We start from the raw sequence: 17,293 nt of genomic DNA, 5'->3' as shown, positions 1-17,293 counted from the left end.
AGATGCATAATGCTACAACCAAGTCCTATTAAAGAGTAATGGTGATACTGTCCCCTGTACGTTTCAACAACCCATAATTAGCTCAATGAATCAAGTCGCTGCCTGCCATGGTATGAACCTTCAAAATCCAAAATGAAGGCTATTTTGGACGAGAAAACAAAGAGGACCACAATTAATCTTGACTCAATTAATTAGCTGTAGACAATTCATCCAGCTAAGCTACAAAATACTATAGGCAATAATATTACCACAAAATATACATAAGCAAAACATAGTATTGGATTGATAGACACTATTTGGTTAACATCACATTAAACCCATGACATTGATAAAGAACTTATTAAGTAGTAAATAAACAGTACATTAGCAATATGATACTAGAAAAATGCATATAGAATGCTTCACTCAATCGCAGGATTCTTCAAAAGGAAACCCAATGGATTTATAGGTTTCACAGTATAAAACCTCTCGGACTTAACGACCACCTCCAATTTGGTTGTTTCCTATAGACTTCTCTAAGTAATTCTTGGTTTCTATCATTCTAACTGGAGACAAAGGACTGCCCCATAATATATTTTAGACCAACCAGCATTTACTATTTGAATTTTTTTCATTTTTGTGTTTTCTCATTTTGGAGATATTGGAGATATTGTATTACATAACATAAGGTTTTAATTGAAAATAATGAAGAAATGCCATAAAGAAGTACTGTAGCTTAATTTTGGCACGACAATGACATTACCTAGAATTGGATGTACCTCATAAATTGATAAAAAGATAAAGAAAATTGTTCCTGGAGGCTGCCATGAGGCCTACAGCAACAGTAAAGGAGCTGCAGGAAATTCTGGCAAGTACTGGTTGTGTATACTGCATGTGTCAACAATTTCTTGCATTTTTCATCTGTCTGACCTGTGGGGTAGGGAGACAAGATGGAAACCTTTTCTTACAAACAAAGAAATATCCGGGTTTCCCTGAAGAGGGCGATGTGTACCTTTAAGGTTCTGACTCTCATTCTTTCAAATAACATATATTCAGAATATACAGTATATTATTTGATTTGCCCATTTCAAAGTGGATTAGCTACTCATTAAGAACAAGATCATCAATATAAGATCGGTGGAGGTGCATCACCCAGAACCCCCATAAATAAGCTGAAAATTACCCTGGCAGCAGTTGGATAAAAGCGATGTATGGGGAGGAACACAGCACTGAAGTGCATGTAAGATAAGGTGCAGTACCCAGCCACAAAGCAATGTACAGGGCTCCTGGGTTTCACCTTGTACATGGCTTTTGTCCAGCCCTGATGGAGCATCTTTCAGTTCATGGGTAGGAGTGCTGAGTATTTGAACCACACTGATCTCTTATTGATGACTTATCCCACAGATAAGCAGTCAGTTGCTAATGTATGCCTTGGACAACCCCTTTAACAAAAAAGAGGTGTCAATGTCCTTAAAATTGTAAGGTGCTGCATATCAAACCTCTAATAAATAATTAGGTTTAACATATAATGTAAGTCATAAAAGTAAATGAATGGTGCATAAATTTGCCCAGAAAAATTGTGCATAAAACCATAAACCCCAGCTTGTTCCATACAATACCCGGGTATTGCATTTTTCACCCAGTTAGAACAATACATTTATTTGCCCAGATAAATAGCGCACACTAAACCCAAATTGCTCCATGCAATGACCAGTTAGACTCGTGTTTTGCCCAGATAAATTGCATACACAGAGCCCATTACAACAGATCCAACCAGATCTAGCTATGCTTCCATGCATGGCCCATTGCAAGGATATACAGTGGCATGTAAAAATTTGGACACCACTGGTCAAAATTACTGTTTTTGTGAACAGTTAAACAAGTTGAAGATTAAATAATCTCTAAAAGGCCTAAAGATGACATATTTCTTTTGCATTTTAAGCAAAGTATATATCATATGTACTCGAGTATAAGCCGACCAGAGTATAAGCCGAGGCACCTAATTTTGCCACGGAAAACTGGGTAAGCTTATTAACTTGAGTAAAAGCCGGGTATGCATTGTCCCATCATCCCTGTCCTGGTATGCGTGGCTCTCCCCGTACTGTCCTGGTATGCATGGCTCCCCCCGTCCTGTCCTGGTATGTGTGGCTCCCCCAGCACTGTCCTGGTATGTGTGGCTCCCCTGTCCTGACCTGGTATGCGTGGCTTCCCCTGTCACTGCCCTGGTATGCATGGCTCCCCCATCCTGTCCTGGTATGCGTGGTTCCTCCCATTGCTGTCCTGGTGTGCGTGGCTCCCCTGTCGCTGTCCTGGTCTGTGTGGCTCCCCCCCATAGCTGTCCTGGTATGTGTGGCTTCCCCCGTAGCTCTCCTGGTATGCGTGGTTCCTCCCATTGCTGTCCTGGTATGCGTGGCTCCCCTGTCGCTGTCCGGGTATTTGTGGCTCCCCCCCATAGCTGTCCTTTTATGTGTGGCTTCCCTCGTAGCTCTCCTGGTATGCATGACTCCCCCATCCTGTACTGGTATGCGTGGCTCCTTCTGTTGCTGTCCTGGTATGCGTGGCTCCCCCGTCGCTGTCCTGGTATGCGTGGCTCCCCCCATAGCTGTCCTGGTATGTGTGGCTCCCCCCTCCCATCCTGGTGTGTGTGGCTCCCCCCTCCCATCCTGGTATGCGTGGCTCCCCCCTCCCGTCCTTGTATACATGCTTCCTTTTACAAAAAAAAAACATCCTACTCACCCTCCAGCGTACCCTCGCAGCACCTTATTCTGGCTTCCAGCAGGTCTCTCTGTGCTGAGCGATCACATGGCACCACTCATTAATGTAATGAATATTCCCTCCACGCCTATGGGAGTGGAGATGTGTGCATAATCATTGCTTTAATGAGCGGTGCCACGTGATAGATCAGAATAGGAAATGCTGTCGGAAGCCGGCACCACCGAGATGCTGCGAGGACGCCAGGACCAACGAGATGCAGGGCACGCTAGAGGGTGAGTATGATGTGTTCTGTGTGCGCTATAAAATAAAATCAATTTCTCTTTAGCAGTGGCACAGGCTGTAGCCACAGCCACCGGCTCCTGAATCTGTCACCCTCCGCTCCCCAGCTGGCCCTCTGGGAAAATTGACTCGTGTATAAGCTGAGGGGGGCGTTTTCAGCACAAAAAATTGTGCTGAAACACTCAGCTTATACACGAGTATATACGGTATACAGTTGTGCTCAAAAGTTAAAATACCCTGACAGAAGTTTTGCTTTCTTTGCGATTTTTCAGAAAATATGAAAGATAACACCAAAACTTTTTCTCCACTCATGGTTAGTGGTTGGGTGAAGCCATTTATTGTCAAAATGCTGTTTTATCTTTTTGAATCATAATGACAACCCAAAACATCAAAATGACCCCGAACAAAAGTTTACATATCCCATTTCTTAATACCATGTATTGCACCCTCTAACATCAATGACCGCTTGAAATCTTTTGTGGTTGTTGTGGATGAGGTTCTTTATTTTCTCAGATGGTAAAACTGCTCATTCTTCTTGACTAAAAGCCTCCAGTTCCTGTAAATTCCTGGGCTGTCTAGCATGAACAGTGCACTTGAGATCTCCCCAGAGTGGCTCAATGATATTGACGTCAGGAGACTGAGATGGCCACTCCAGAACCTTCACTTTGTTCTGCTGTAGCCAATGACAGGTCGACTTAGCCTCGTGTTTTGGATCGATGTCATGTTGGAACGTCCAAGTACGTCATATGCGCAGCTTCTGGGCTGATGATTGCAAATTTGCCTCCAGTATTTTCTGATAATGTGTTTCAACTTTGACCAAGTTTCCTGTGCCTTTGCACATATCCCCAAAACATCAGCGATTCACCTCAGTTTTTTACAATAGGAATGGTGCTCTTTGTGGCCAAAGAGTTCAATATTGGTCTCATTACTCCAAATTACCTTGTTCCTGAATTTTGAAGCTTGTCTCTGTACTGTTTTGCGTATTGTAGGCGAGATACTTTTTGGCATGTGTGCAGTAATGGTTTATTGTGCACCTTGAAACAGCCACACCGCTGTTTTCAGAGAGTCCAGTATTTCAGCTGATGTTATTTGTAGGTTTATCTTTGCATCCCGAACAATTTTCCTGACAGTTGTGGAGGGAATTTTTGTTGGTCTACCTGACCGTGGTTTTGTTTTTGCAGAGCCCTGATTTTCCATTTGTTAATCACAGTTTGAACAATACAGAAACGTCAGTGGCTGAATGAAGGATGCAAGAGTCTCTCTGGATCCTAGAAACTCGCTCAACTTTTATGCACACACTGATTATAAGCAAACAGGTCACAGGTGAGGATGTTACCATTAGTATCCATTCAAAAACACATTTATGTCAATTTCTGTGCATGTTATCAGGCTAAAATCACCAGGGTATGTAAACTTTTGATCTGAGTCATTTGGATGTTTTGGGTTGTCATTGTGATTTAAACAGAGAAAACACAGTAGAGTGGAGAAAAAAAATTTGGTGTTATCATCCATATTCTCTGAAAAAAAGGCAAGGAAGCAAAAATTCTGGTGGGGTATGTAAACTTTTGAGCACAACTGTATATATATATATATATATACTGTATATACATGCATTTAGATGCTGTAACAGGCATAACCCATTGACAAGAAGCACACTGCTTGAGGGCCAGCTTGCAGACCATTTTTCTAACCTCTTAGTACTCCAGATGAAAAACAAGTGACTGAGACGTAGAAGTAACCATTCCCACGGAGCAGATGCCAATGTACAGTATGTATACAAACTCTTTATAATTAAGATTTGCTTGTATTTGTTCAATGTTGCAAATGTTTATTGAAGTTATGTAATAGTTCTTAGCAGAAGAATGGGGAAAACAGGCTTTGTATGCAAATAGCTTATAGCAAAACTGGGTAAATTAAACTTTATTAAAACATAGCTCCTTAAAATGTGTTTGCTGTCGAAAGAAAGGGAAAGCGAGCTTGCTGACATTAGCCATCTGCTCCAGACATGTATTTATTTTATCATTTGCTACTACGAGTATCTAATTATGAATTCCAGCAGAATCGTAAAAGTGAAATGGTTTATATTTTACAGCCCATAAAAATATAATCTAAAATGTCATCCAGATTATTGATACCTGATTTTGGACCCAAATATAAAATTACCATAAAAATTCAAGAAAAGAAAGCAGTTCTGGGTGGTGTATTAATACAAGTAGTCGAAGACGTCTGCAGTAAACCAGAGTGCACAAAGATTCATTTACTGCCATAACAATAAAAACAAATCTGTCTACATTATGTTATAAACTATAACTACATTTCATTCCTGACCTAGGAGTATAGAAGGTAATGTCAGCAGCACCTAAGGCAAGGCAAGATCTAATGACTTTCCAAATTATCATTACTTTTTTTTCCTATATCATATATTAATGACATGGTGGGGGCTCATCAAATATTTAATGGAGATTGGTGGAAAGAACGTGTGTAATAATAAGGTTTGATAAATCATTTACATTAGTCTTAACTGACCCATATCTATTAAGGTTATATAAATATATACAGTGGGTACAGAAAGTATTCAGACCCCTTTACATTTTTCACTTTGTTTCATTGCAGCCATTTGGTAAATTCAAACAAGTTCATTTTATTTTCTCATTAATGTACACTCTGCACCCCATCTTGACTGAAAGAAAACAGAAATGTAGAAATTTTTCCAAATGTTTTTCTTTTTTTAATAAATTTGCAAAAATGTCTACATTTCTGTTTTTTTCAGTCAAGATGTGGTGCAGAGTGTACATTAATGAGAAAAAATGAACTTTTTTGAATTTACCAAACAGCTACAATGAAACAAAGAGTGAAAAATTTAAAGGGGTCTGAATACTTTCCGTACCCACTGTATATTAACCTCTTTACCCCCAAGGGTGGTTTGCACGTTAATGACCGGGCTAATTTTTATAATTCTGGCCACAGTCCTTTTATGAGCTAATAACTCTGGAACGCGTCAACGGATCTTGGCGATTCTGACATTGTTTTTTCATGACATGTTGTACTTCATGTTAGTGGTAAAATTTCTTCAATATAACTTGCGTTTACTTGTGTAAAAAATGGAAATTTGGCAAAAATTTAGAAAATTTTGCAATTTTCAATCTTTGAATTTTATGCCCTTAAAACAGAGAAATATGTCACAAAAAACTGTTAATAATTAACATTTCCCACATGTCTACTTTACATCTGCACAATTTTGGAAACAATTTTTTTTGTTAGGAAGTTATAAGGGTTAAAAGTTGACCAGTGATTTCCCATTTTTACACCAAAATTTACAAAACCATTTTTTTTAGGGACCACCTCACATTTGAAGTCACTTTGACGGGTCTATACGGCAGAAAATATCCAAAAGTGACACCATTCTAAAAACTGCACCCCTCAAGCTGATAAAAACCACGAAGTTTACTAACCCTTTAGGTGTTTCACAGGAGCAGAAGCAACGTGGAAGGAAAAAATTAACATTTAACTTTTTATTCACAAAAATGATCTTTTAGCAACATTTTTTTTATTTTCCCAAGGGTAAAAGGAGAAAATTGACTCCAAATGTTATTGTTCAATTTGTCCTGAGTACACTGATACCCCATATGTGGAGGGGACCACTGTTTGGGTGCACGGCAAGGCTCAGAAGGGAAAGAGCACCGTTTGACTTTTTCAAACTAAAATTGGCTGAAATGGAGATTAGAAGCCATGTCGCATTTCGTGAGCCCCTGATGTGCCTAAACAGTGGAAACCCCCCACAAGTGACCCCATTTTGGAAACTAGACCCCCTAAGGAACTTATCTAGATGTGTGGTGAGCACATTGAACCCCCAAGTGCTTCACAGAAGTTTATAACGTAGAGCCGGTAAAGTAAAAAAATCATATTTTTTTCACAAATATGAACTTTTCGCCCCCAATTTTTTATTTTCACAAGGGTAACAGGACAAATTGGACCCCAAAAGTTGTTGTGCAATTTGTCCTGAGTACGCTGATACCCCGTATGTTGATGGGACCACTGTTTGGGCACACGGTAGGGCTCAAAAGGGAAGGAGCGCCATTTGACTTTTTCAAACTAAAATTGGCTGGAATTGAGATCGGACGCCATGTCGTGTTTGGCGAGCTCCTGATGTGCCTAAACAGTGGAAACCCCCCCAAGTTACCCCATTTTGGAAACTAGACCCCCTAAGGAACTTATCTAGAAGTGTGGTGAGCTCTTTGAACCCCCAAGTGTTTCGCTAAAGTTTATAATGCCCAGGCATGAAAAAAAAAATTTTTTCAACAAAAATGATTTCTTAGTCCCCAATTTTTAATTTTCCCAAGGGTAACAAGAGAAATTGGACCCCAAAAGTTGGTGTCCAATGTGTCCTGCGTACGCTGATACCCCATATGTGGGGGGACAACTGTTTGGGCACACAGTAGGGCTCATAAAGGAAGGAGCGCTGTTTGACTTTTTCAAACTAAAATTGGCTGGAATTGATATTGGACGTATGTCGGGTTTGGCAAGCCCCTGATGTGCCTAAACAGTGTAAACCCCCACAAGTGACCCTATTTTGGTAACTCGACCCCCTAAGGAACTTATCTAGAAGTTTGGTGAGCACTTTGAACCCCCAAGTGTTTCGCTAAAGTTTATAATGCCTGGGCGTGAGAAAAAAAAATTTCCACAAAAATGATTTCTTAGGCTAGTTTCACACTTGCTTTTTTTTGCAGCGCGTTTTTCCCGCAAAAAAACGCATTGAAAAAACGCATACAAAAGCATACAACTGCTGCGTTTTTTTCAAGCATTTTTATGAGCATGCATGAAAAAAACGCAGCGTTTTTATGCGTTTGTATGCGTTTTTAGTGCGTTTTTACCGCGTTTGCGTTTTTTTCCAACATTAGGTGGCCCCTCACACTAACCCAAACCATGACTTTACTAACCCTAACCCTGACCCTAACCCTAACCCTAACCCTGACCCTAACCCTAACCCTAACCCTGACCCTAACCCTTAACCAAATCATACATAACCCTAACCCAAACCCTAAACCCTAACTAACCCTAACCCTAACCCTGACCCTAACCCTAACCCTAACCCTAACCCTAACCCTGACCCTAACCCTAACCCTGACCCTAACCCTTAACAAAACCATACTTAACCCTAACCCTGACCCTAACCCTAACCCTAACCCTAACCCTAACCCTGACCCTAACCCTAACCCTAACCCTAACCCTGACCCTAAACCTTAACCAAACCATACTTAACCCTAATCCTGACCCTAACCCTGACCCTAACCCTTAACCAAACCATACTTAACCCTAACCCTGACCCAAACCCCAACCCTAACCCTGACCCTGACCCTAACCCTAACCCTAAGCCCCCTTAACTAACCCTAACTCTAACCCAAACCCCTAAATTCCATGGTTAAAAAAAAAAAATGCATATGCAAAAAAACGCATACATGAGCATGCCAGTGCGCACATATGCGCATCCATAGGCTATAATGGCCATTTTTAGCGCAAAACGTGCGCATATGTGCGCATGCGCTTTTTTGCAGGGCCAAAAAATGCAACATGCTGCGTCTGGAAAATACAAACGCACACCCCAAAAAAACGCAGCGCATGAAAATCGCATACATGCGCTTACAAGCGCGCAGGTATGCGCACCCATGTTAAATATAGGGGAAAAAACGCATGCGCACATATGCGTTTTTTTCCAGCGCTAAAAAACGCAAATGTGAAACCAGCCTTAGTCCCCAATTTTTAATTTTCCCAACGGTACCAGGAGAAATTGGACCTCAAAAGTTGTTGTGCAATTTGTTCTGAGTACGCTGGTAGTCCACATGTGGGAGAAAACTACTGTTTGGGCACAAGTCGGGGCTCGAAAGGGAAGTAGTGATGTTTTGGAATGCAGATTTTGATGGAATGGTCTGCGGGCGTCATGTTCCACTTGCAGAGCCCCTGATGTGCCGAAACAGTAGAAACCGCCTCCACAAGTGACCCCATTTTGGAAACTAGACCCCCTAAGGAACTTATCTAGATGTGTAGTGAGAACTTTGAACCCCCAAGTGTTTCACTAAAGATTATAATGCCCGGGCGTAAAAATATAAAATCCTATTTTTTCCCACAAAAAAGATCTTTTTGTCCCCAATTTTATTTTCACAATGGTAACAGGAGAAATTGGACCTCAAAAGTTGTTGTCCAATTTGTCCTGTGTATGCTGGTACCCCACAGGTGGGAGAAAACTACTGTTTGGGCACACATGGGCGGTCGAAAAGGAAGTAGCGACTTTGTGGAATGCATACTTTGATGGAATGGTCTGCTGGAGTAATGTTCCATTTGCAGAGCCATTGATGTGCCTAAACAGTAGAAACCCCCCACAAATGACCACATTTTGGAAACTAGACCCCCTAAGGAACTTATCTAGATGTGTGGTGAAATCTTTGAACCACCAAGTGTTTCACTAAAGATAATAATGCCCAGACGTGAAAATATAAAATCCTATTTTTTCCCCACAAAAATGATCATTTAGTCCCCGATTTTTAATTTTCCCAAGGGAAACAGGAGAAATTGGACCCCAAAAGTTGTCCAATTTGTCCTGAGTATGCTGGTACCCCACAGGTGGGAGAAAACTACTGTTTGGGCACACATCGGGGCTCGAAAGGGAAGTAGTGACGTTTTGGAATGCAGACTTTATTGGAATGGTCGGCGAGCGTCATGTTCCGTTTCCAGAGCCCCTGATGTGCCTAAACAGTAAAAAAAAAACACAAGTGACATCATTTTTGATACTAGACACCCAAGGAACAAATCTAGACGTGCCCCAACTACTCTACTGTTTCCTGTAAAGTAAATTAGTAGTGCATGGAGGTGTGGTACAATTTGAAGCAATCCTTCATACACAGGCCAGGTTTTTCGGGGCAGGTGTTGCATTGATAAATGGTGTCCTTGCGTATTCCCCTTTTGTAATACACTTGGCACCTTTTTTGTGGCTTACCTTTTCTTCCGGTTGGCAGGACCACCCCTGGAAAATGCTGACCTGGTACAATACGAGCACCTTTAGTTCCAGAAGTACTGGGGCCCGCTCCTTCCGGAGTGCTAAATATCAGGGCCTGAACTACTACCTCCTGGATCTGAAGATGCGACGTATCAGTTGTGGCGTGCACATCATGACAGGAAGAAAGCGTTGAGCATTGCCATTTGGACGATGTGCACTGCCAGCTTTTTGTACCACACCTTGGCCTTTCTCAAAGCATTGTACGGTTGGAGGAGTTGATCGGAGAGATCAATGCCCCCCATGTTTTTGTTTACCACAGTACACAGGTCGGTTTGCTGACCTGTGTAGAGGTACCCCATACAGTGCTGAGGGCGCTGCCATCACCATGTATTGTGGTCAGGAGAAGGACATCCCTCTTTTCCTTGTACTTAACCACCAGCAGGTGGTCGCTACATTGGGCTCTGCTCTCACCTTTTTTGAGCATCTGCCCAAGTAGTGTTTTTGATAGGCCTCTGATTTTTGCAGACAGTACTGCAGGCTATGGTACCTCACGCAGAGAGAGATTTGTAGAGTGGGACGCTGGTATAAAAGTTATCAGTTTAAAGGTGATAAACTTTATCCAGCAGTGGGTGCACCAAATCCCACACAATTTTCCCACTCACTCCCAGGACAGGGGGGCACTCAGGGGATTCAATCCTGGTTTCCTTCCCTTCGTAAACTCCAAATCTGTGAGTGTATCCTGAGGTACTCTCACACAGTATGTAGAGTTTGATTCCGTACCTGGCCCTCTTGCTGGGCAGGTACTGACGGAATAGCAGCCTTCCCTTAAAATGAACCAAGGACTTATCCATGCAGATGTCCCTTTGGGACACGTACACTTCAGCAAACTTTTGCTGAAGTGTTCGATGACCGGCCGAACTTTGAACAGACGGTCAAAGTCGGGGTCATCTCGTGTGGGACATTGTACATTATCAGTATAATGCAGGAATTTGTGGATGGCCTCAAAACGCGTCCGGGCCATCAAAATTCGGAACACTGGAGTGTTATATAAAATATCAACACTCCAATATTGCCGAAGTTCTGGCTTCTTCAGGATCCCCATATAGAGGACCAGGCCCCAAAACTGCGCCATTGATGAACGCGGGTTTTGTTCCAAAAATTGATGAGCGTACAAATTAGTGTGCTCCACCATGAGGATAACAAAAACCTCAGAGAAAAAGACTTTGAAAAAGTCTATTTCTGTGAGGCTGGTGGTGTCAAACTTGATTCCTGATTCTGCCACAAAATCAGGAATCAGTGGCTCATATGTTTCAGGGGGCGAGGTCCATATGGGGTGCGCTGGTTCAGCGGTGGGAATGGTGGGCGCTGCCTTATCTTTTGTCATGGGGCGTCTGTGTTTCGGTTCCGCAGGACCCAAGGAGGAAGATGAAGAGGAGGAAGAGCATGAGGATGAAGAATAAGAAAAGTACAGAAATGTGGTATCCTCTCCCTTGCTATCAGTGTCGGAGGCAAGGAAAGAATATGCCTCCTCCACTGAATAGCGCTGTTGGGATGAATTTGACGAGCTGGACATTTTTTGTGTGAATATGGTACTTTGTGTGTACTTTATTGATAACTGTATGTGTATGTGTGGGGGGATAGTGATTGGTGTAAACTATTCTGAAAAGAAAAAGCTAAAAGAAAAAAATGCATGTGGAAAAAAAAAGTCTAAAACAGAAGGTCCTAGCTCTGATAAGTGAACTGCGTGTCACTTATCAAAATTTGGTAGCTGCTGGATGTGCGCATGGAGATGGCGAAAATAAAAGTGTCTAAAACAGCCGGCACGAGCTCTGATAAGTGAACCGTTTCAAAGTTCGGCGGCAGCTGTATGTTGCACACGGGGATGGCGCAAGGGAGTGAAAAAAAAAGGAAAACGGCAGGCACAAACTGGTAAGTGAACTGCATCACTTATCAAAGTTTGGCAGCTGCGGGATGTGTGTATCGAGTTGGCGCACGCAAAGGGGGCTGAGAAAAAAAAAGCAAGCACGAGTGTTGATGGGTGAACTGCGCTACCAATCAACGCTCGGCGGCTGCGCAAAGGAGGGCGGAGGGGGGAAAAGAGGGGGAAGGGGAGATGGGGGATGAATAGAGATCGGGCAGGGATCAGGGATCAACAGTTAGGGTTGTAGTGAGGTGGCGCAGGGGGGGTAAAAAAATGGAAAATGTGCACAAAGAGGGGTGGAGGGAGTAAAAAGAGGGGGAAGGGGGGCATGGGGGGATGAAGATAGATTGGGCAGGGATCAGGTAACACAGTGTCATTTTTCTTTTTAATGTCTTCTTTCTTCAGTAGGGATTGTGGTGCTATAGGCTGCTGTGACACTACAATACCCAGCACAGGAGCTCTTGCTATGTGTGACCGCTCTGCAGGAATCCTCAGCTAGAGTGAGGACCCCTGCAGAGAAGTCAGACAGGTCAATGGCAGGTGACAGACAGGTCACAGAGCGGTCACACCGCTGCTGTGACATGTCATTGGTGAGATCAAATGATCACATCGATCCCACCAACCACTGGTGGCCCTGGTGACCATGGCAACTGCCTAGGATCAGAGCTCACAGCTCCGATTCCTAGGCAGGTCATAGCCAGGTCACCAGCAGGGCACAGAGCGGTCACAGCATAACCTCAGCTGTGACCTGTGATAGGCGGGATCGACGATAACATCGATCGCCCCAGCCAGCTCTTGCAGGCCCTGCTGGGCCTGTCCTAGGCTCCGGCCTAGGATCAGTGCTATTACAGCACCGATCCGGGATGGTACCAGCAGGGCACAATACTGCCGCTGTGCCCTGCGATTGGTGCGATCGATGCGATCGGCGATCGCACCAATCCGGGGGGATTTCGCTGGTGCTTGGCATTGTCAGGCTCTGGCCTAGGATAGAGTACATTGGTACTCGATCCTAGCCTGGGACCTCATTATTTCAGCCAATCTGATTGTCTGAAACAATGAGAAAGGCTGCGATCGGCTGTTCAGAATTGAACAGCCAATCACAGTGCTCGGGAGGACGGGAGGGCGCGATCAGAGCCCGGGAGGCCGACACCATCTTCCGTAAGGTAAGATGGCATCGGAATTTTAATGCGATCACCGCAACTTAAGTCATGGTATCGCATTAAAGGGCATGACACACTATCCCGTCCATGGTCATACGGGCCCGGGTCACCGGGACGGGATAGTACGTCAAATGTTAGAAAGGGTTTAATAAAAATGATCTAAAATTTTCTTACAGGGAATGTATTTGATCAGTTTGCTTGCATAAATTAAAAATACATTAAAAACAGAAAATACACTGACTGAAACGGATAAAAAAAAACAACAGCAATTTCCAGCTTAAACCACGGATATCTGAAAGGTTGACATGTATCCATCCCATGTACATGAACATCTGGAAAGAATGGAGAAAGCAGTTTGCCTCTCAAAGAAGAGAAAGAGTCATACTGCCTTATCCTGACCCGATATCATGTGTGGGGGAAAGTTAGAATGCCCCTATACATAATAGATGTTCTACTGATGCTGCCTATATGGAAGAGCTCAGACAACTTTAATGAGGACAACCGGGACTTTAGAAAAAAGGCATGCAGTTGCTAAAAGAGGCAACTACCATTCTGTTGTGCCCGGCCCCAATCATTGACCGCTCCTGCCAGATTCAGCAACTCCCTGTAAACAGAGTGACAGTTTCTATTCCTGTTCACAGGGCAGGACTACTGTTGCCATGCCAATTGACAGCAGGCTTCAACTGCCTTATTGGGGGAAGTCGGCTGTCAATCAGCATGATGCCAGCAGTCCTGCCCTGTCAACAGGAAGAGAAACTGCTGCTCTGTTGACAGGGAGTAGCTGAATCTCTGGCAGGAGTCGTCAATGACCATGCCTGAAAGGCAGTATAGGAGCCCATTAGCTATTTCACAGTCACACCATGACAAGAAGTAAATGCAGTGTGGTATTTTCCAGTAGGGCAATAGTTAATAGCAGTGATATAAAATAGAAAAGTACATGCAGTCTGGTATCTTTCAGCAGGACAATGGTTAATCGCTGAAACAGAGAAGTAAAAGTAGAAAGTAAACATGGTTGAAGAGAAACAGTACAGTGATTGCAAACGCCATGCCTGAACTGGACTGAGATTGAGAAGTCTCAAGGAGTAGGTAACCTGCTGCGAGATTGCAGTGGACAGCACCTAGTAAGTTGGAATAGGCTTGGAAATAAATCTTGTTGCAACATGGAAGTTAGGAGATGCTGAGGAGGTGTCAGACACCTGGTCAAGTGAAGTAGATAAAATCTCCCGACCAACTTAAGACAGCTGTGGACAATTCCACTTAGTTCCCAAGCCCCTGGTCTCTGACAAAGCTGGCTTCAAATTGATTATCCAGATGATGTCAAATATGTTTGCCAGATTACCTGAAAAACCCAACATGGAATACTGTAAAGGAAGGTAGCCCTTGGAGAAAGGAGCAAACCTGGCACTTGTGCATTGTTAGGTGAATAACAGATAAATGCTTGAGATTACAATAGCCCTTTAATGTCTTTTTCTCCAGTATCATACAAAAATGGAGGTGATCATGAGGCTGTTTACTTCTGAGGTATCTGCCATATTCCAATAATACTACTTAAAGGAAGATCAAGAAAATCATACGGACTAACAATCAGGGTGGGCAGGTTTTCTTTAATCATTCATCTGAAGGTTTTGTGTTCCTTGAAGTATTTCTCTTTCAATTGCAGTGAATATGGATGTCTGACACAGAGCTCCATGCTTCCATTGACAACATGCAAGGTGATGAAAGGAAAATAAAGCATGACATGCCTTTCTGGAGCTCAGACGGCCATGCATGGTTAGCATTTTTGTTCCTATACAGAATTGAAAAAAGCTTTTCCATGCTACATAATCATAAGGTTCACTATTGTCTATTCAGTAATTCTACTATTGGGCATTTCTGGTATTACCGGTATTACACCATTTTTAAATATAGCGTATTGGGAAATATATGTCTTCATATGATCTTAGGATATACCGTGTATATACGATATTAATGCTACATGTGATATTAAATCCACTGCCTCTTAACAGGAAAGATAAAAAAACTAATAGTGCAATAATGCTTTTTATATCTGCCCATAACAAGTGTTGACTGTTGATATAAAAATATGCAAATTGCTTCTTCAGAAAGAGAGAGGACTTTTACTCTACAGCGCCACCTATTGGTAGTAGCGATCCTACATATAAAAATAGACTGCCACTCAATGAAGGTTCTTTTTCATGGGCTGATTCAAACTGTATGGGGACCGAAAGATGCTGGTAATTAATAGAATCACTATGTTCCCGTACATAATGCATATTGTCGGCAGCACATCCCCTGTTTTCAAAGGGAGAAAAGATGATTTTTGTACGCAAATTTACAATACAATCAACTGATGAACAAGTATTTTGCTCATTCATTGGCTGATCGGTGTTTTTTTTCAAAAGGCCCGTAAACTGAGGCTTCAGGACTGCGGCACCGTTTGGCGGCATCTAAGACACTTAAATATGTGGCAAACTCTAATTAAAGTGTATCTACTATTTGAAAAAGCTTTGTGTACAAAACATGTTAGGCTAGTTTCACATTTGCGGACGGAGGGCTACGGACTTCCTCCAGTTAGCTCCGCCTATTTCTGCATGCGGCTTCATGCGGCCTGCTTACCCTATCTTTAACATTAGGCATGCAGGTCGTGTAGCAGTATGCGGATACCACCACATGCGTCGTTTTGACGATGCGGCGCCCGCATAAAATTCCAACATGATTCGTTCTACGCGGGTTACCGCACCGTCAAAACGACGCATGCAGTGGCATCCATATACTGCGGCACGGCCTGCGTCCCCAATGTTAAAGATCGGGTATGCAGGCCGCATGAAGCCGCATGCAGAAATAGGCGGAGCTAAGTGGAGGAGGCGCGGCAGGGGACCGGGCTTCACGGAGGAAGTTCTCAGCCCTCCGTCCACAAATGTGAAACCAGCCTTACAGGGTTTCATGAAACCCGACTTTCGCAAAAGTCGGGTCGACCGCAATCGGCCGATTATTGTGAAAAGTCGAAGGCCGACTGAAACACGAAACCCAATGCAAGTCAATGGGGAAGAAAAGTCGGCAGTGAGTGGAGGACAGGAAACACACCTACAGTGCCCATTTTAATGCCAAAAACATCAATTCTTATTACTTAAGCTTGTCAACCTTAATTTACTTTATAATAATAGTTAGGCACTGAAAACTGGGGGTTATTTGGCTAAAGTTGTGGGGAGGGGAGGGCTGGCTCCAGATTTTCGTGGGCCCAGGGCCAAAGAGTGTCACTGGGCTCCTTTAACACATGCCACAATTCATGATCCTCTGATACGGCAGAGAAATAGAGAAATAGCGGTATAGTACAATGAAAAATACTTCACTTCTTACATCACATGACTGATATCCATTTTAAATTCTCCAATAGCTCCAAAAACGGATAGTATATTACTCCATACAGTATTATGGCCAGCGCATAGTGCGCCATACAAAGTAACGAGGCCCATATATTTCTCCACACAGAATCATTGGTCCCATATAATGTTCGATACAGTATATGATGAGCTCCACATAATGCTACCTACAGTATATGTTGGTCCCTATGGATGAAGCTCCACAGTCTTATGGGCCCAAATAATGCTCCATATATAATGGGCCCCATTTCTAATGCTCCAGTGTATAATGGACCCTGTAAATGCTGCTCCTGTGTCTGATGTCCACCTTTCACAAGTTGAGGATCAAGAAAAGCACTTCTGAGCAACCGCGCTGCTACAGTGACACGAATTATTCAGAAATCCATATAAATCTTTCAAGTTCTTTATTAAATGTACTACAAAAACTACGCGTTTCGAGGAGACAAACCTGCACCTCTTCTTCCGGTTACAGTACAGAGTTGTAATCGGTCTATACAAATGATTGTCTGAATGGGATACACAATACTATCACTATCTGGAATATATGTTTTTTGATATATATGTTATTTTGCCTGTTTTTGTTTTTCTTCTCAAATATCTTTATGTGCAACATGTGTGGGTTGACGCCCTTTTCTTATGACGGGGGGCCATGTCCACACAGCATATAAAGCTATCATTTGTATAGACCGATTACAACTCTGTACTGTAACCTGAAGAAGAGGTGCGGTTTGTCTCCTCGAAACGCGTAGTTTTTGTAGTACATTTAATAAAGAACTTGAAAGATTTATATGGATTTCTGAAGAATTCATGTCACTGTAGCAGCGCGGTTGCTCAGAAGTGCTTTTCTTGATCCTCAACTTGTGATTCTTAG

This window comes from Dendrobates tinctorius, unplaced genomic scaffold (assembly GCF_039654945.1).
Source record: "Dendrobates tinctorius isolate UK_male_01 unplaced genomic scaffold, ASM3965494v1 ptg000083l, whole genome shotgun sequence".
NCBI classification, from domain to species: Eukaryota; Metazoa; Chordata; class Amphibia; order Anura; family Dendrobatidae; genus Dendrobates; species Dendrobates tinctorius.
Note: the sequence above shows the minus strand (reverse complement) of the source record.